A 20619-nucleotide genomic window follows, 5' to 3' on the forward strand; every position below is an offset into this window, starting at 1 on the left:
AACTCTTAGAGGGAGCATTTCAAAAGCAGATTTCACATCTGCAATTGCTGATTTGGTGAAGAAAGATTTTCAGTAGTACAGCACAGTAAAATGCCGCCTAAAGCCGCAAATGACGGCATTGTACAATGGCAAAGACTTCGAAAATAAATGGATTCTTGGCTTTAGAATATTGACAGAACCAGAACTTACGTAAATGCATGAATACACAACGAAACAAACATGGACCTCTGAATAAGTTCATGGAAAATTTGTGAGTATTTTCGTCTAAAATCTTATGGACTAGGAAATATTCACTAAGCAGCGGGGGGGGGGGGGAGGAACAGACCAAGGGGCATTTTCCAAAATAAAGGTTCTACGAAAATATTGTTCGAAGAAAGGGCTGATTTAACCAAATAAACACTTCCACGATGATTAAAAAATACCAAATAATTTGAAACAACTTTAGGATGCGCCCCCCCCCTCCCCGCTGCTGTAGTTCAGACATTTTTTAAATCCAAATATTTTATCAAGACCGATTCGATATCGTGTTCTATGATCATGCAGGTTTATTGTTACAAATCCATGCGGGGTTGCTTGAGCGCGACTGAAAAATTTTTAAATTTAATAATATCCATGTCACCGTTGCACCAGGTGCAATGAATATTTCTTAGCGTGTCCGTATCTAGGCCGTTAAAAACAGCTAAAACGTTACAGTTATCCCTGATCACTTTTGGTATTTGTGTGTACCTCTGAGTTACATAAATAACATCAGTGTTTTTATGTCTTCCTCGGGAAAATATCCTCGCCGTGTTTGCTTGCTTATCCAGCATTACATCATCATATACAACTAAATTATTAATAGATCCATCAATAGAATCAACTGATGGGGCTTCGTCGATATCGGTGATAAACTCAATAATATCGTCATTATTTTCATTTAATAATCGTGCATTTTCATTAAAATCTTGTAGTACTTGGTAGCATCGCTGATCATCAGCTGATGGTGCAATTAAATATAATTTGTCCCATTTTAACCATCTCATTATTAAATTAAGCAGTAACTGGGTTTTTCCACTACCAGATGGACCTATCATTCTTATAGAATTTGGAAACGCAGCATGATGTTTAACTGGATCATGTTTCTTTGTGGCGGAAAAATCAATTACATTCATGGTATAATTATATTATGGATTTATATTGTGTAAAATGTCGTTCACGTACACCAACAAGAGGATTAATTAGTGTGGTTACGCGCAATAATAAATCAGCCGTCGCAGGTAAATGCGTTAAATGTGGCACAAAGAAATTAAATTTGTTTCATCTGGTAAAAAGCCAATCGAAGTAAAATTAATTTTTAAAAAAAAAAGAATTACGGCGGTGACATCACAGCAAATATAACATCGCTGCCAGGATTATTTTGGTCTAAATATCAAGGAGAAAAACATCTTCCCGGATATAATTACTGTGGTCCAGGAACTCGACTCGATATCAGACTCGATATTCAAAATCAACCAAAATCAGGGGAAAATCCGATAAATTTAATTGATCAAGCATGTCTCGCTCATGATATTGCTTATCGAAGTAATGATTTACAACAGCGACATCTCGCTGACGTAAAATTAATTCATACGGTAAATTCTATAAAAAATAAAAATAAATCAGTCAAAGAAAGATTAGCTAGCTGGTTAATTAATACTGCAATGAAAGGCAAATTAGCGTTAGGTGCTGTTAATTAATATTATGGAATCGATTCATTATTCTCCTGTTGGATTATGGAAAAGTAAAGCAGCAATTAAAAAACTTGCCACGGCTGCTCGATTAAAACCTGCTACGGCCGCAGCGTGATTATCTAAGCAGGCTGTGTGGCAAATTTATTTACCACCACCTAAATGAATATATTACGCGCATTTTGATGTTAGTGTTCCTAATGAAGTTCATCAGGCTGACATTATGTTTTTAACCGCATGACACCGTAAACGGTAGCACATACAAGTACGTGTTAACGGTGGTTGACGACGCGAGCAGATACACAGAAGCGGAACCATTAATGACTAAAACAGCCACTGAGGTAGCAAATGTATTTAAAAACATTTATCAACGAGGACCATTAAAATGGCCAAAATTACTTCAAGTTGATCCTGGTAGAGAGTTTTTAGGTGCTGTATCTTTTTTAATGAAACAAAATAATGTCAAAATACGACGAGGAGAAGTTAATATTCATAACGGTCAAGCAATTGTTGAGCGATTCAATAAAACACTTGCTGAACGATTATTTGGATATCAGTACGCGAGAGAGTTTATTCAGGATAAAAGATCTCACGAATGGGTGGAAAGATTACCAGGTGTAATATCGGCAATAAATAATGAATCAACACGAGCAATAAACATGAAACCAGCGATAGCGATTACAAAAAAAAATTACACCAATCCGAAGACGCGATTTTTCTACACGACCAGTTCTAGGTAATATTATTGTACGATATTTATATAAACCAGGCGAGTCTGAGGGTGGCAGAAAAAGAGCAACAGATCTTATCAGGAGTACAACAACACATACAATATCTACCGTGACAAGATCGTCAGGTAGACCAGCAGTTTATGTACTTGACTCACGTGCTCCTCAACGTGGATTTACTCGTGAAAAATTACGCAGATACTCAATTACCACCTCAATCACTTAAATAATCAATTCCACGTCGATTACACTCTAAACACGCCAAAGTAACGTTGGCGCGATTATGACCAAGTTGGTTATTTTTCCTGTCTACGGCAAACTGTCTTGAATCGTATTTCAAATACTGCCACGTCATTATACAATTACAACCAGAACAGTGATTGTTTTGTTGTTGTTTCTGCGACATTATAAATTCGACATCTAAGTCAAATTCGTAATTATTTTTTTATCAAATTGTTTATAACCGAATAAATTTTTCTTTATTACGTAATCGTTGGTTTTATCGTCGGTTATTAATCCATCTAAAACTATTCGTCCTAACTGAGATATTTTTCTGACTCTAGATACAGCTAAACAAATTAAATTTGACACTTCAATGCGATCATCAACAATCAAAACTCGTGTATCAGTAATTGTTAATCCCTGTGATGAATGAATTGTCATATCATATCCTAGCATCCATGGAGATTTTTCTGCGTTAATTGCTTCTTCGACGAAAGTAATATCAACCATGACAATATCATTCAGCACCAGTTTTTTTTCCTTGACTCTGTCAGGTGCCCTGGTACATCAACGTCAATATTTTGTAGTCGTGTATCTGCTGGTCTATACCATAATGGTACCGGTAATAATGGAAACTTTCCTTCTTGTAGTTGAAATGATTCTCGTTGAAGCGCATCACGAACTATTTTTCTGCTAGCAACTATTAAATTATTTGGCGTCCACAGATTTAAAAAATCTTTCATTGATGTTTCTGAGATTATTTCTCTCATTATGCTACACTGAATTTTATTCGATTATAATCGAATTAATTTTTTTAATTCAACTAATTTTTCATCAAGTGATCTGTAATCGATATTAACTTCTTCATAATAATCAACAAAATTCTTCAATCACTCATGAGGGGATTCTCCATTAATTGGGTTCGGTTGACCGCGATCGCCGCATATAATTACCTTTATATTTTTCGTTGATAACCAATCTATAAATATTTTTAATATATCCAACGAAACAGTACAAATCTCATCCCAGATAATAATTGTATTTATGTATTTATCTCCCATTTGCAAACAATTACATGTACCACCGCTGTATTTGAAAAAATCTATGATCCGTACACGAATTAGTTTCTCGTTGTCTCATTTCTCGCTCTAATCGATGTGTTGGCGTTAGCACGATCACGTCAGAGTTTTTAAATAATTCTATGATTCGTGTCGTTTTACCGGATCCACCTGGCCCGTTCACATAGACTGTTTTATATCGTGATATCGGATCGTGCACGGACGGCGCTGATGAAATTTCTAATACAGTATCGCCGTAATATTTATTTTCAACGGCAACATCAGCTGGTGCACAATAATTAAGGATATTTTCATCTTTGATTCTCCATGTGCCTCATGAACCATCTCTTTTTAAATTTTCTAACATTAATAAATGTTTTCTATCTATGTAAAATGAATCAGTAACTACTCCAACCGCGTCGTTTGGGAAATCTGTTTATCATCGATAATAAATGTATACTCACATATGAAAGCATCGATGATCTTAAATGAGTATACTGCGGAGATTCTCCTTCGATGTAACTAACTACGTTACCTAATTTTATTCCGTCACCGAGGTAAATACTTTCTCGATTACAAAATACACCCTTTGACGCGGTATCAGCAATTATAAAATCAAATTCAGCTTCGTCCATAATTAATCTACAATGATGTCGTTGATGATCATATGCGCCGCCCTGAGTAAATAATCCTATTATTTTTCTGCCTAGATCTTTTGCGTCATCGTGCTCCGTTGGCAACCAAACTGTTTTTTGTTTTCGATATGATATAATTGCTTCGCTGATCATCAACGACATTAACATGGCACAATCTAACATATATCGCAATAACACTATTGGTACCCATCGTTGTTCTGAATAATGCCGACCAAACCAATTGTAGAAGATTTTATGTAAATTAGCAGCAAATTCAAATTATACCACACGAGCGAACCCCGTCAAGGGAAAATCCGGCAACGGACCATTAATTGACACCCGCGTCATCTCGTCGCAAGGATGTCCAAATTGTGTAAAGTATTTAACACATTCACCCAACCCTAAAGAACTTCCAGGATAACACGCAATCCTGTCAAGTTATACCATATCGGCGCAATTATATTCGGTATTCCATAATCCGCCGTGCCGTATTCGATACAACTTTGTTGTATATCTTTAAGAAATTCTCGCCGCGTCGGCTTCCATGAGTTTTTTCCCTGGCGGCGTGAGCAACAACCGATGGAACAGTAAAGCAATTAATCAATAATTGCACAGGATTTATTGAGTATTTTCTGATAATTCTTTCATCGTGTTATGTAATAATTCACTCCTGTACATGTCGCCGTTACGTCGTACAAATTGATCATATCGGTCATCACTGGAAAACAACCAAACCGATACAGGATCGGATTTACTTATTTCGTGAATAAAATCAAACATTTTCGCAGAATTTTCTGAGGAATAAAATTTAATAGCACGATCTCGAGGAAATATTGTTACCGCGTTGGTCCATGCGTGAGAATTATGATCAACAATTACAACTGGTGCTCCTCTGGATTTATACGCAGATGAATATAAAATTTTCCCCGATACTGTCTTTACCGTCATAGGAAATTTTAACTTCGTCGACAACGTAGCAAGTCATTCACCGACGCACCATCAGCGACTGATTCCGTCCACGTGGTTATTTTATCGTCGTAAATCAGTTAAACCTAATCCACGTTTTGCATTTGTAAAATGCTCCATTACACGTTCAGCTACACAATTTATCCTTGAAGATAATTTCATCAGAGCAAAAGTTCCTATATCATGTTTATTTAGTCGATAAATTCCATAAACTACCGCGGTAACCGAGTAAGCTCGTATATAATATGGTTTATCTATGCCGGTTAAGAACCCTGGTTTAGAGTTTCCGCTTACAATAACATATTTTTTCCACCAATTACCGGATCGCGCTTATCACGAGTAATCCATACATCGTTGTCGTTGTAAACGATAAATTTTATTCTAAACATAAATTTATCATCGCCTAATGCGCTAATTATTTTTTTTAGCTCGTGCGTCGTTCATAGTATTATCGAAGCCGTTTTCCACGTCGACCACACATGAACTGCTCCGTCATCGTAAAACTCTTTTTTGCCTTGATTTACCTCAGTTAAATCATATTCAGCATCATCGAGGTAAAATAATCGCATGTTATATTTGAAACAAATATCTAAGTAATAATGAATTAATGCAAGTGGTTAATGGTTGGTTCATTTACCTGTTGTAAAAAATCATACAGAGGTGAATTCTGCGGAAACAATTTAGCGTATATTCGTAGAATCGGCTCAGGACCAACCAGATGTATCCGATGCAGCATCGGAATACGCGGAAAAACTCGAATATGCGTGCAATGCGGTGAAAAACGCTATCGAGAACTTAAAAGACATTACGATAAAAAAACTCATCGATGATAGAATTATAAAGTGCGAAGAGGATTATCTAAATAGGTTTTCAGACAAATTTTGATTTAGACAGATAATAATTACTATATGGATGATATCTTTACGAAGCATCCAATCATCGATAACCATGAAGCATCTTGCAACGGCGCAGTCAAACACCGCAAAACGAAAAATCCAGTTGGTAACGTCAGCAAATTCGGCTATCTTCATTTTAAAGCCGGGAAAAAAACGTTGTTTTAATCATAGATTTATGTATGAATGTTTCCACGGGACAATCAAAGATAAATTTGCAATTGATCACATCGATGGAAACACACTTAATAATAAATTATCTAATCTTCAGGCGATCACACCAAGCGAGAATAGTGTAAGAGGAAATACCGGTCGTCATAATAAACGTGCCAAGGTGGTTAAATCAATTAACGTAGAAACCGGCGAAGAAATATATTTTCAGTCGATGACAGCCGCTGATAAATATTTTAGTATTCACCCTGATTCAGTACGAAAGGTTTCAGAGCAAATATTTAAATCATCGTTATCATATAAATTTGGAGACAAAATTTCATTTCATTATATTCCTCTGATATTAGAAACTAAAATTAATCTTATTTTAGTCATTAATTTTTCTTTACTTTTAGAAGTATAATTTCAGCATATATATATATATATATATATATATATATATATATATATATATATATATATATATATACCGAATAATGAACCAAGAAAACATCAAGAGTATAATTGACGCCATTGATGTACTAAAATTTAAAGAAATAAATATATCAGATGAACAAGACACAGAAATGATCATTGCTGATTTTGAAAATTAATGCAGAATAAACATGAAGTCAGATACGTGTTGTCGTCCGAATACAGATTTATAAAGAAAATTCAGTCAGCGATGTATCAGTCACTGGCTGGCATCGATGAAACACAAATAAAGGAATTTGCTAATTTAGCTGATGCAGTTGAAAAGATCCGATCGGAATTATCTGACGAATACGAGGGAAAAATAAATAATTAGTACTCGCGTGCGACAACTAAGAAAAATGCTCAACAAAAAAAAGCAATAAATAAATTTATTTACTGAATTTATTTATTCACTGAATTATTTATTTACTGAATCTATTTTGATTTTTTAGCAATTTACCTGAAATTGCTACTCAAAATCAATAAAAATGAACAAATTTATAAATTTAACTAGTAATTACCTGATTTGAAATTATTTATTTAACAGTTTCACAAATTTAACTAGTAATTACACCATCTGAAATTATTTATTTACTGAATTATATATTTATTTACTGAAATTATTTTATTTGCTGAATTATTTATTTATTCACTGAAATTACTTTGTTTCCTGAAATTACTTTATTTACTGATTTCAGGTAATTACCACTAAGAATTAACAAAAAAATCAACAAATCGATAAATTTTAGTAGTAATTACCCCATCTGAAATTATTTATTCAGCAATTTTATAAATTTGAGTATTAATTACCCCATCTGAAATTATTTATTCACTGAAATTACTTTATTCACTGATTATTTATTTATTCACTGATTATTTATTTATTCACTGAATTATTTATCTATTTACTGGTTATTTATTTATTCGCTAATTATTTACTTATTTATTGGTTATTTTTTATTTACTGATTATTTATTTATTTCCTGATTATTTATTTATTTACTGAATTATTTATTTATTTACTGAAATTACTGTATTTATTTACTGAAATTACTTTATTTATTGAGATTACCTTTTCATTTACTGAAATTACTTTATTTACTGATTATTTATTTATTCATTGATTATTCATTTATTTACTGCTTATTTATTTATTCACTGATTATTTATTTACAGATTCAGGTAAATTACTACTCAAAACCAACAAATCTATAAATTTAACTACTAATTACCCCATTTCAAATAATGTATTCAGTAATTTTATAAATTTAACTAGTAATTACCCCATCTGAAACTATTTATTCAGTAATTTTATAAATTTGAGTAGGAATTACCCCATCTGAAATTGTGTATTCACTGAAATTACTTTATTCACTGATTATTTATTTATTTACTGACTATTTATTTATTTACTGATTATTTATTTATTCACTGATTATTTATTTATTTACTGATTATTTATGTATTCACTGATTTTTTTATTTATTTACTGGTTATTTATTGACTCACTGATTATTTATTTATTTACTTATTATTTACTTATTTACTGATTATTTATTTATTTACTGAATTATTTTTTATTTACTGAAATTACTTTATTTACTGAAATTACTTTTCTTTACTGATTATTTATTTATTCACTGATTATTTATGTATTTACTGATTATTTTTTTATTTACTGAAATTACTTTATTCACTGATTTTTTATTTATTTACTGATTATTTATTTATAGATTCAGGTAAATTACTACTCAAAATCAACAAATCTATAAATTTAACTAGTGATTACCCCATCTGAAATAATTCATTCAGTAATTTTATAAATTTAACTAGTAATTACCCCATCTGAAATTATTTATTCAGTAATTTTATAATTTAACTAGTAATTACCCCAGCTGAAATTACTTTATTCACTGATTATTTATTTATTTACTGAAATTACTTCATCTATTCACTGAAATTACTTTATTTGCTGATCATTTATTTATTTACTGAAATTACTTTATTTGCTGAATTATTTATTTATTTACTGAACATTTATTTATTTACCGAAATTACTTTATTTGCTGATTATTTGTTTATTCACTGAATTATTTATTTGCTGATTATTTATTTATTCACTGAATTATTTATTTACTAATTATTTATTTATTCACTGAATTATTTATTTACTGATTATTTATTTATTCACTGAATTATTTATTTATTTGCTGATTTTTATTTATTTACTGAAATTACTTTATTTGCTGATTATTTGTTTATTCACTGAATTATTTATTTACTGATTATTTATTTATTCACTGAATTATTGATTTACTTATTATTTATTTATCCACTGAATTATTTATTTACTGATTATTTATTTATTCACTGAATTATTTATTTACTGATTATTTATTTATTCACTGATATATTTATTTATTTCCTGATTTTGTATTTATTCACTGAAATTTATTTATTTACTGATTATTTATTTATTCACTGATTATTTTTTTATACACTGATTATTTATTTATTCACTGAATTATTTATTTATTCACTGAATTATTCATTTATTCACTTAATTATTTATTTATTTACTGATTATTTATTTATTCACTGAAATTACTTTATTTACTGATTATTTATTTATTTACTGAATTATTTATTTATTTACTGATTATTTTTTTATTTACTGATTTCAGGTAAATTACCACTCAAAATCAATAATTTCATGAGTGTGACTAGTAACTACCCCATCTGAAATTATTTATTTAACAATTTCATGAATTTGATTAGTAATTACCCATCTGAAATTATTTATTTAACAGTTACACAAATTTGACTAGTAATTACTACTCAAAATCTTTTTAAAAAATGTTGTTTTTGTTACTTTTTGTTGGTTTTTATCTATTTTTTTTTTTGTTGTTGTTAAGATGTACAGAATAAAATATCTTACGATCGTATACTTAATGTTTCCCCGCGTTTTGATCCGTTAATCTGAAATTCATTCTTGATAATAAACTATTATGACATCGCATTTAAACCGGACTGATTGGTTCCTGTACGATTAAATAACCAGGCGGTATATCTTTCGGTGAAAACGTATAAAGAACAAATCCTTGCTGGACTTGATTTGACAATGATGTATCGGCGCTATAGCTGTTTTCGACGACGTCGCAACTAAGATTAACCGCGTTATATTTACGATCTGTGGTGAAATATGCCTGCCGCCGCCAGATTGATCGTTATCTCGTCTAAGAATAGATGCTGGTGGTAATGATTTTCTCCACGCGGCTAGTAAATCAGAAAATAACTCATCGATGGCATCGCTGACGGATTTTCTTAATTCATCTGCGTTATAACCGGGAAGATTATAATTTGGTAGCGTCGCTTCCGTCAGCGAGTACGCATCTAAAAATTTTTGTTTGTTGGGTGTTTTATCATCAGTTACTATCTGAATTAATCGCGTATGAATATATTCCATGTCGGAAGCAATCTGATTCATTATTTCCACGCGTTTAATGATCTCGCTACATGAACTTAATACATTAAAAATACACTCACGAAAACAATTCTTAATTTATTTAGTTGTTCTTTATGTAGCTGATTAATTTCTTTAAAATCTTCAATAAACTCACTTAGTTCACGAGTCGGACCAAAACTTATTCCGTCAACTGGCACAGTGTAAAAATTCCATATTATTTGATTTTTTTCTCTAATAATAAAATTATTTTTTAAAGGATATTTATTAATCAAAAGTGATCTATGGTAACGAAATATACTAAAATCATGATATGATTGCCTGTCTGTGGTATAATCTGGTTTTTTAGGTTCTGGCGGTATCGGTGGTTGTTCTGGCTGAATCAGAGGCCATCCTAAGACGGTTCTTCTTGAACTTGCGTAAATATCTACGATGTAATTTGAACTTATGTCGATGATCGAAGTTAGTGTTGGTTCATGTGCGGATATTTTTATTCCAGGATCTTCTCCGGTTATATTTTTTATTCTTCGTGTTAATTCATCATTAATTTCTTCGATCTGGTAACTACATGTTGGTATTCCATCTACGGTCCAATCGGGTGTTCCATAGGTTTTATTTTTATTTGCAAAAACAAGAGAATTATTTGATAGTAATCCACCAAATGACCTGGATCTGATATTGGGCCAGCTATAGTATACTCGCAACTGTGCTAATGCAATTTCATCAATGGAAATCGCGATTGGAAAATTAACATTAAATTCTGGGTTAGTCGAACTTACCGAGATCATCGTTGTTTTTCGCGGGATTGTGTTTGTTACGATCTGCTGAATTAATTTCGCTATTATTTATATCCGTGGCTTTAATCGTTTGATTGTAAATACTCATCATCGACGAGAACTCCGCGTCGGATATAATTCCATCGTTGAGGCTGTCTGACAGCAACGAAGATAATTTTGAATACGCGGTCGTTGATTTGTGTAATTTAACCACGTACTCGGATAGTTTTATATTCATGCACAAATATATTTTTTCTGTGATCATCTTAAAGACGCCTGCGATTGTTACAGCTGCGGCAACGCAAATGGTCACAGTTACCGGTGCCATCATTGTTACCGCGGATAATATTATTCCTGAACCAGCAATAGCCGCGGATACCGAATAAACAATCACGTCAATGATAACTTACCGGCGCTGATATTTTATATCTTTTCCTGGTACGTATCTATGATGGTTTTCAGCGATAAATGCCACGCACGCGCCTGATTATACCGGTACTTGGATGCACTCATCATAATTACCTAGTAAATAGTTGAGGTGATTCAGCTATGAACTCCATAACCCACCAATACGATGCTGGTGATGTTGTTTTATCAGTTTCTAACGTGAAAGTTTCTTCGACGCCTTTATTTAATAAAACAGTTAGAAAACCAAGAAATCTGTCACTGGGATGTCTCCAATCGTATTCTTTAGTTATTATTCTGAACCTTACCGGGGAAAAAACGTATAATCGATAAACACCGGTGACAGTAGCGGTGTATTTGAAAGTATTGTTTTCTGGTGTCAACGTTGATGATCCCGTTGCGGTTATAAATATCATATTGTTGACCTGCGATGAGGTTACTGTCGGTGGAATCTTAACAAAGCTAGTTTTCTCAATAATTCCTGGAAGTAATAAATTAGTTCCTTCAAACGTATCAACGACGGTTTTAATGTCAGCGAGTTTTGTATTAATCTCATTAATTTTGTAGTGGTTTCAATGGAAAAATCCTGGAATCTTGTATTCCATTGACTGATTCTTACGATAGTAGTATTTATTCTTTCATTAGTATCTTCATCGGTTTTTCTGATAGTTTCTTGAAGGGTAGTAAAATCACCCACGTGAGTGTCATATTCTGTTCGTCGAATTATATCATTTAACTTGATATTATTTTTTTTAAATTTTCCTTGTTGATCTTGAAAAACAACAACCTCATCAGGATATATTCCTGATATCGCTAAAAGATTATTAACGTCGTCTTTTGTTGCGTATTTCGATAAATCAACGTCAGGTCTTTTTTTTAACATCCGCGATAACAAGGTTCGTCCGTATATGTCAACCATTATAATAATGATTGATTTAATTTATCAGAAGTATACTCGTGAACAACTTAATGGTGTGGTTTATTTAATTTAGATATCGCGGCAAGAACATTAATTGTTTCACGGCCACATATCGGAGGATCGGTTAGCGTTTGCGTCGGTAACGTCGAATACCACGTGGTGTATTTAATTGTTTCACGTAATTAAGAAATTCTCGTGTTGGTGCTAACCCATACGAGTCAAAGCATATAATTTCACGTGCATTAATTGCGTAAGCAACCCAGTGCTTGCCAGTGCCAACACTATCATCGAGATTTATAATTCCGGTTTCATATCGGTTTGGATGCGCCGGTAATTGATCTCGCATAAATACTCCTCGGAAGAACTTTATTTTAGTTTTTTAGCGGCGTCAATTAAATCAAAATTTGACATCGGCGAAACATTTTCTGTTATCATTTGATTTTTGGATACCATTGTGGAGGTGTTCCTGGCAGTCGGAGGCCTTTCCCGTACCATGGAAGTGTTCCTGGCAATCTTAGTTCGCGTCCTTTTTTTGCCGTATTTTCCTCCTGTTATTTTTTGTGCTAATTTGCTACCGGAGTAGCATCACCCATTGCTGCTGCTTTTGCCGCGACAGGAGCAGTTGCCGCTAATAGCGCTGGGAACGTAGCTAGCAGCGGGAAGAAACCACCTAACTTAAACATGTCTTTGATGGCGCTAGAAGACAGATCAATTTGAACACCAACATTAGCCGATTTGGCTTTGTTGAAATGTTTTTTTTTTGTGTTTTAGTTATTGATGGTTCATTTGGGCCACCGTGAATTTGGTTACTTTGTAATGTTAATTTTGTGTTTGATTGAAGTTTTTTCATCTGACCCGTAGTCAGAGTTACACTAACGTGTTCGTATGGCATTGTTTATAATAACGCGATTGATCTAAATTTAGATCACATTTTTTCCACACGAGCATCAATGATTCTCATCCGGCCACCAATACCTTCAAAACTCATAGTTCTATCACTCAACATGACCTCAACTGGTTTGAATGCATCAGCTGCATTTGTTTTATTTCGTCTACATTTAAAATGTATATCAATTACAGATTGTTTTAATAAATCAATATGTTCTAGTGAATAATAATAGATCGAATACAAATATGTAAAATCTGATTGTGATATTTATAAACCAGTATCAATAGTTTGATCTCGTCCCATAAAACTTAACAGGCGATGATATCCACGCGCCACCGAATTGTTAGCAAAATCCAGCGATATTTCCTCAGCTGGTTCGTTTATTCGTAATGATATTTCGCTGCATTAAAATTATCAAATATCATATGATTAGCTGTTTGATTATATCGATTAGCCTTTTGAAGAGCGATAAAGATATGTCTAGGTGCAGAAACACCTTGCTGTGATGCTATGTACCAGGTAAAATTACCATTGATGTTGCTAGGGATACTATCAGTGGTTGTTGTCAACCAGGACATTACTGATTTACCACCTTGATTCATAAAGGAAAGTAATTTACCTTCCTCAGATATTGATGGTGTTATCGATGGCATCCATAATGAAAGTTTATATAATATTACTTTACTGTTATTATTAGCATCAATATTAGGATCAACATTAGCAACCTCTCTCCAAATGGCATCATTACTGTTTTCTTTTCATAGAAAACAACAGTATGTTTGACCCCAAAAATTACTTTTCTAAAATCTCTGCAAAATCCAAATATATGCGATAATGGAATTCCACACAAAAATCTTGTTATTACCTTTTAGCATATTTTTACCTACAACAAATCCTAAATTATAATTAGGATTAGAACCCATTACTACTGGAGCAATATCAGCGTCGCCGTCACCAGCATTATTCCTTGGTCGTACCATATTATACGGATTATTATCAGCTTCATTTGTATTATCCTTGGCAAACATCATACTTGGACCAGCCGATCTAGCAAAATCATCCGAACACCTAGCTAAACCTTTAATTGTCGTAGCAATATCGACATCGCTATTAATCGATTCGATTTCTTTTCCATCAACGATGTACGTGGCGCTCTTAAATAATGCCATAATGTCATTGTTGACAAATCTAATCTTAAAACCGGCACCGTATTCGCTATTGTCAGTTTTTTTAATTTCGCCTACAACCTCGATAAACGCGTCACATGGTAGAAAATATCTGCTCATATCATGTACTTGTAATTCAATTCGACTATCACTATTTGGAGTTACTGCGTCGTATGAGTAATACTGATATTCGCGCACTGATTCGTCTTTGTTTATTGGTTCATTCATGTCGAAAGCAGCATTAGATACACGAGTAAACATTTTATTGTGAATGTTTATCTTCTAAAACGAAGACCGCTTCCTGATATCATACTTGTATTTATTATTTCGTTTCCTTGATTTATCAGCGATGCTAATTTCTGATTTGCTGCGTCCTTTATTATCATCCTGACGTCGTTAGGCATCACTGTGGTGCTTGGTAATCTCGCGACAGGTTGCTTTTTGCGTATTAAATTTAATATTCTGGCTTTGACGGCGCTAAATACTTTACTGGCGGCGCTACCAATGGCAGCGGTAGCTTTATCACGAACAAAATCCATTGCTTCCATTGATATTTGTTTAACAATAGGTCCGGCCTTAGGAGCTATTCTTGTAATAAAACCTTTAACGGTGTCACCTAATCCGGTACCGTAGGTGAATTTGTACATAGGTAACCGCACATTCACCACCCTGACAGGTATGTACCTGCGATGATTTGTATGCACTATCACCTCATTTAATTATTTTGTATTTAACAACTAGTCGCTGTAATTGTCAACGAGTTCATCAATGGGACTCTGGTATACGCTTATATCTACAATACCACCCTGAAACAGTCTTCGACAGATATCAGTTGCTTCATTAATTATTTCCGATGAATTATTTCCTGCTCGTTTTCGTCCAGTAAGAACATCTAATCGCGATACATCATTGACAACGTTGTCGGGGTAGATATAATTATTTCCAAAACCTCTACCGGTAGTTCCAGGTTCATCATCGGTAGATTCTTCCTTTAATTGTTGTTGAGAAGGTTGTCGTGACGGAAATAATGGAAAAGGTAATGAAGAAGGTTGTGGTTGTGGAGGAGGTTGCTGTGGATAAGGTCGTGGAATATATAATAATGAAGAAATCTGTGAAGGAGTTCGTGGGGAATGTAACGGAGATTGTTGTAAAGTAATTTTTTCATATCGTTCCTGTAATGAATGAACATGCTTCTCAAGTGCGGTTTTAAATGACTCATATTCATGTCCTTTAGCCTGACTTTTACCATAATAAATACGAAATATCCATTTGTTCCAATCATCAGGATCGACATATTTACTAGCATATGCTGGTCTTAAGTACTCATCTCGCTCACGATAACTCCTGTATGCAAATCCAGCTAAATTATGTATACCCTTAATTAATTTTATCTGATTAACAGCTAAGCGTTTAAATTTATCGGTTATATCAACTCTAGTTGTAAATCGTCTTGGTTCTATATCATCATCATCTTTTATATCACTCTCGAATACATCCTTAAACTGATCTTGAGGTTCAAGTTCAGGTTGAGCCTGAGGTTAAAAAATTCGGGTTTAGGGGCCGCAGCTGTTTCTTGAGCCATAGCTAAATCAACTGGGAGATCTCGTAAAATTTTTTTAATTTTTTGAGCCCGTAATGCAGTTTTTTTAGTACCGGAAGAATACCCTCTTTTTTTTCTTTAGGATCTTTAATATCTCCCAGCAGGATTTTTTCAGTGGTTTATGCGTTTTTTTCAGTGGCTTTAGTTATTGATTTAAATAATAACTCAGCTGACTCAGCAAAACCTTCTTTTGCATCTTCAACTGCTCGTATTTTTCGTTTAACTGATTCTCTTACTGGAATATACTTTTTTATTGCTTCTAATCGTTCTCGTGCTAATCTATAATCTAGTTGTGTATGCTTCTCCAACATCCATGATTATTGATATATTAGTGACTTTAGTTTATATAATAAAAAAAATTTATTATCATGAAATGACAAAATATTTGGATGAAAAAATGTCTGAACTACAGCAGCGGAGGCGGGGGGGGGGAGGGGGGCGCATCCTAAAGTTGTTTCAAATTTTTTGGTATTTTTTAATCGCCGTGGAAGCGTTTATTTCGTCAAATCCGCCCTTTCTTCGAACAATATTTTCGTAGAACCTTTATTTTGGAAAATGCCCTTTGGTCTGTTCCCCCCCCCCCCCCCCCGCTGCTTTCACTACTGTGAAAATAGAGATGGAGATGCGAGCAACCGTGATCGTTTTGCGAGTATCTTCGTCTGAAGCCCCTATGGATATGGAAAGTGTCTCCTGTGGCAATAAAGATGAATATGCGACTATTCATGAATTTTGCGAATATTTTCGTCGAAAGTCCCTATACAGAACCAGAATATGAGTCTCCAAAAATGTATGTCTACAAAACGAATTGAACAAGACTTGAGATGAACTATCGTTTAATACAAAGATTATTGGAAAATTTAACAAAAATGGACACATTCAAATATGGAATTTATTAGAAATATCAGCTATTCATCTTAAAGAATTATTTCCAAGATTGCCGACGTCACATTATCTCGAAATTATTCTTCCAAATTACTCTGAGATTATCAGGACAAAAGCATGCAGCACAAGGTGTCATGAGCAGTGTCTACTGGCTCATGCCGGAAGCTATGCTGCCCGTACTTTAACTAATTGACTTTGAACTGAACATATGCGCTAAGCAATATCATACTACTAGCAATGCTATAATTTGATAGAACTCTTGAATTAATATACAGAACTATATACTACTAATGCTATACCTTGAATTTCTCGAATTAATACTTACACATACTTACTATTATCAGTGACGCTATAACTTGAACTGGAACCTATTGAGTTTAATACTTATATTAATAGCCCTTGATTAATGTTATAATTTGAACCTTAATTAGTACCATCAAATTTGACTCTCTAAATTAATAGCCGCTGGTGCTCTATGCAATTTCAGGAACTCTTTAGCTTTTTACTACTATCCACACAAAATAAATACATTTATGCCAATTATACGCATACACTAAACTGCTTTCATAAATTTAATATTTATAAATAAATAAAAAGTCGAAAGAAATTTGATGTATATAAGGCCAGTCCGAACAAAATATAAGGGGAAACGTTATATTAAGATCTAACGCTAGATAGTACGAATTTGTGGAAAAAAGCACAAGGTACTTTTTAAATCTTGAAAAAAGGAACTACGTCAATAAGACGATAAAGAAAATTAGTTTAGATGATGGGACAAATATATCTGACCAAATATATATTTCAGCATCTCAAAAGTCTTATATGGAATTGAACAAAAGTAGAATTGCTCAGCTTGATGATGAGGCTACTCAAGAAACTCCAAATAGATTTTTTTAATCACAATATTAAACTTAGTCAAGAGGTAAGATAATCATGCGAGGGTCTGCTTACAATTAAAGAATTCGATATGTCTCTAAAACGGATGGAAAATGGGAAACGTACTGGCTCAGATGGATTCACTGTAGAGTCCTCTAAGTTCTTTTGGAAGTCTCTTGGGGGATTTATATGCAGATCAATAAATTACGGATATAATATTGGAAAACATTCCGATTTTCAGACTCAAGGAGTCATTACATGTCTACCAGAGGAAGAAAAAGACAGAAAATATTTAAAACACTGGAGACCTATATCACTTTTAAATATTGACTATAAGATTGCTTCGGGAACCATTGCAGCTAGGATTAAAAATGTTCTTCTATCAATAATCAGTGATAAATAATCAGTGACACTCAAAAAGCATTTATGATGGTTAGATCTTTGGGGGAAAATAGCAGGCTATTATACGATATCATGGACCAACTTGAGAACGAAAATAGATATGGTTTATTATTGTTAATAGACTTTGTAAAAGCCTTTGTCTCAATGAACTGGACCTATGTGGAAGAAGCTTTACAATCTTTTAACTTTGATGATTCCGTTTGCAAGTTGTTTAAACTGTTTTGTAATGACTGTAAAAGTTGTGTTATAAAATATTTGCATATGTCTTCTTTTGTAGACTTGAAAGAGGATGTCGTCAAGGAGATCCCCATGCATCTTATTTGTTTGTCATTGGGGTTGAGATTTTAGCTATAAATTTAAAGCAAAATGTTGATGTACGGGGACTGATCTTTTGACGTCAGTGAAAATAAATTGGGTCAGTATGATGATGACGCTTTTATTCTTCTTGATGGATTTCAACTATCTCTTAAAGCAACTATGAATATCTTGCAATTATTTTCAGTTATAAAACAAAACCAAAAGCTATTTGGATTGGAAACTATAAATTTTCTAATGAAATAATATGTCCCGAAATGGGCCTAATTTGACCCTATTTTAACTTTACGCTCCTTGGCATAGATTTTTCTCCAGATTTACAACAAATGGTGGAAGCTAATTATATGAAGAAACTAACAAAGGCAAAACGAATACTGGCAAGCTGGAGTCAAAGACATCTGTCAATAATTGGTAAGGTAATTGTTGTAAAAACTCTTCTTCTGCCCATATTCAACCATCTTTTTTCAGCACTTCTAAATCCACCAGCAAATGTTGAAGCAGAACTAAATCGCACATTATTTAAATTTGTATGGGGTGGAAAAGTAGAGAGAATAAAACATGATATACTAGTATCCCAAGAAAACAAGGGAGGACTAAATATGATCCACCTATTTTCATTCATTAGGTATAAGATAAGATGGGTAAAAAGATTGCTGGAAAAGGAAAATGGAACGTCGCAGAAATACAACTATAATCAGAAATGAAAAAACAACATCGAGTCAGCAGTAAATATCGTTAATGTACATTGTGATGCGTTTTAAATTTTGATGGCAAAGACAAATATTGATTTTGGTAAATTTTCGTGCTTATTGCTGGTTACATTGTTGCACAGTGCAATGTCAACTCATGCAACACACTTATTGTTGAACTACACACTCGAGGTTGTACGAATCTTACCTTTCGGTCAATGGTGAAATCCAAGACTATCCGAATGCAAAACGGCACTTCTAGACGGCATTTGTCCAAATGTTCAAATCGGCGAACAATTATTGCATTTTCTCCATTATTTCACAAACTGAACGAAGTTTGTCAAGCTATTTTGAACTATTCTTGATTACGACTGGCTTAAGTTGGAAATTAGCAGACGCAATTAGGATAAACTAGCAGCGTTGTAAATACCGAGGGGTGCGGACTGGTGTCTTCCCTTGTGCTATCTTATTACAGGTTAGAACCCCCATCCCTTGATTCAAGGACGGATACTCCAAGTTTTCTTTGTACCGAACCCCTGTGCACAAGGGAAGACACCATATTGGAGAAAATGCAATAATTGTTCGCTAATTGTGACGTCTGGACAGGTACTGTCTCCGGCAGTGCCGTTTACATTCGGACAATCTTGGATTTCACCATTGACCAAAAGGTAAGATCCGAACAACCTCTAGTCTGTAGTTCAGTGCTAAATACAACGAGACGATAGCAAGGAAATACATGGATAATTGTCTTGTGCCATGGTAAAGTTAGCTTAGTAGCGTAGATAATACTAATTATTAAACTGTTAAAATATGTTCAATATGTTCAATATTTTATATATGAGTGAGATTGTTCGGAATATAATTCATATTAGTACTGGGCTTGCTATTATTCTTTTGGTCAATGTCACAATATGCTGGTTTAGAGCAATTATATCAATATAACTATAAATAGTGCTTGAAAAATAAGAAATCCATCACTCAGAGAGAAAGATAGAGAGATTGTACTAACATGGCTACTGTATATATGTAGTCACATGCACTTAATAGCACCAACCCCACAGGTTTCCCCATTAATGAAGTGTGTGTGGTCCAGTGCGATATTGTGGTCCACACATATTTAAGGATAAATTTTCCTTTGACTCTCTCTCTCTCTCTCTCCCTCTGTTTCAAGATATATCCAAGTTCATCCATAAGCAATGACAATATATTAAAATTCCACAAAATGAACATTCATTATCAAAAAGTGAAGGGCTGATTTAACTGCTGAATATACTGACCTGTTTGCTGACCTGTTATTTAGCAAATTTATTAAAGTGTGACATACTTAATTAAAAAAAAATTCACCTATCAAGTATGCAAATAAATAGCATAATAATGTCAATTTGTTACCAGTGGTGGTGGAAAT

At 33.4% G+C, this 20619-nt stretch overlaps 1 protein-coding gene and 1 long non-coding RNA gene across 5 annotated transcripts in view; one reads left to right on the plus strand and one right to left on the minus strand.

Annotated features, from left to right (window-relative positions):
• LOC149793553 (uncharacterized) overlaps nucleotides 1–20619 on the minus strand; it is a 278258-nt gene that overhangs the window by 64795 nt on the left and 192844 nt on the right. The window lies entirely within an intron of this gene.
• Nucleotides 1–20619, plus strand: part of LOC149793556 (uncharacterized) — a 68387-nt gene that overhangs the window by 3808 nt on the left and 43960 nt on the right. Inside the window, exons 1-2 of one of the 4 annotated variants that reach the window (XR_016422848.1) lie at nucleotides 30–250; nucleotides 18488–18625. The exons of 1 other annotated variant lie outside the window; for it this stretch is intronic. This is a non-coding gene — a long non-coding RNA (uncharacterized LOC149793556). Of the gene's footprint in view, nucleotides 1–29; nucleotides 251–18487; nucleotides 18626–20619 lie in introns of those variants that run through there. 2 more of the 4 variants (XR_016422849.1, XR_016422850.1) reach the window with 2 other exon arrangements.

Source organism: Sinohyriopsis cumingii, chromosome 8, assembly GCF_028554795.1.
Source record: "Sinohyriopsis cumingii isolate HCF-2022 chromosome 8, ASM2855479v2, whole genome shotgun sequence".
Taxonomy (NCBI): Eukaryota; Metazoa; Mollusca; class Bivalvia; order Unionida; family Unionidae; genus Sinohyriopsis; species Sinohyriopsis cumingii.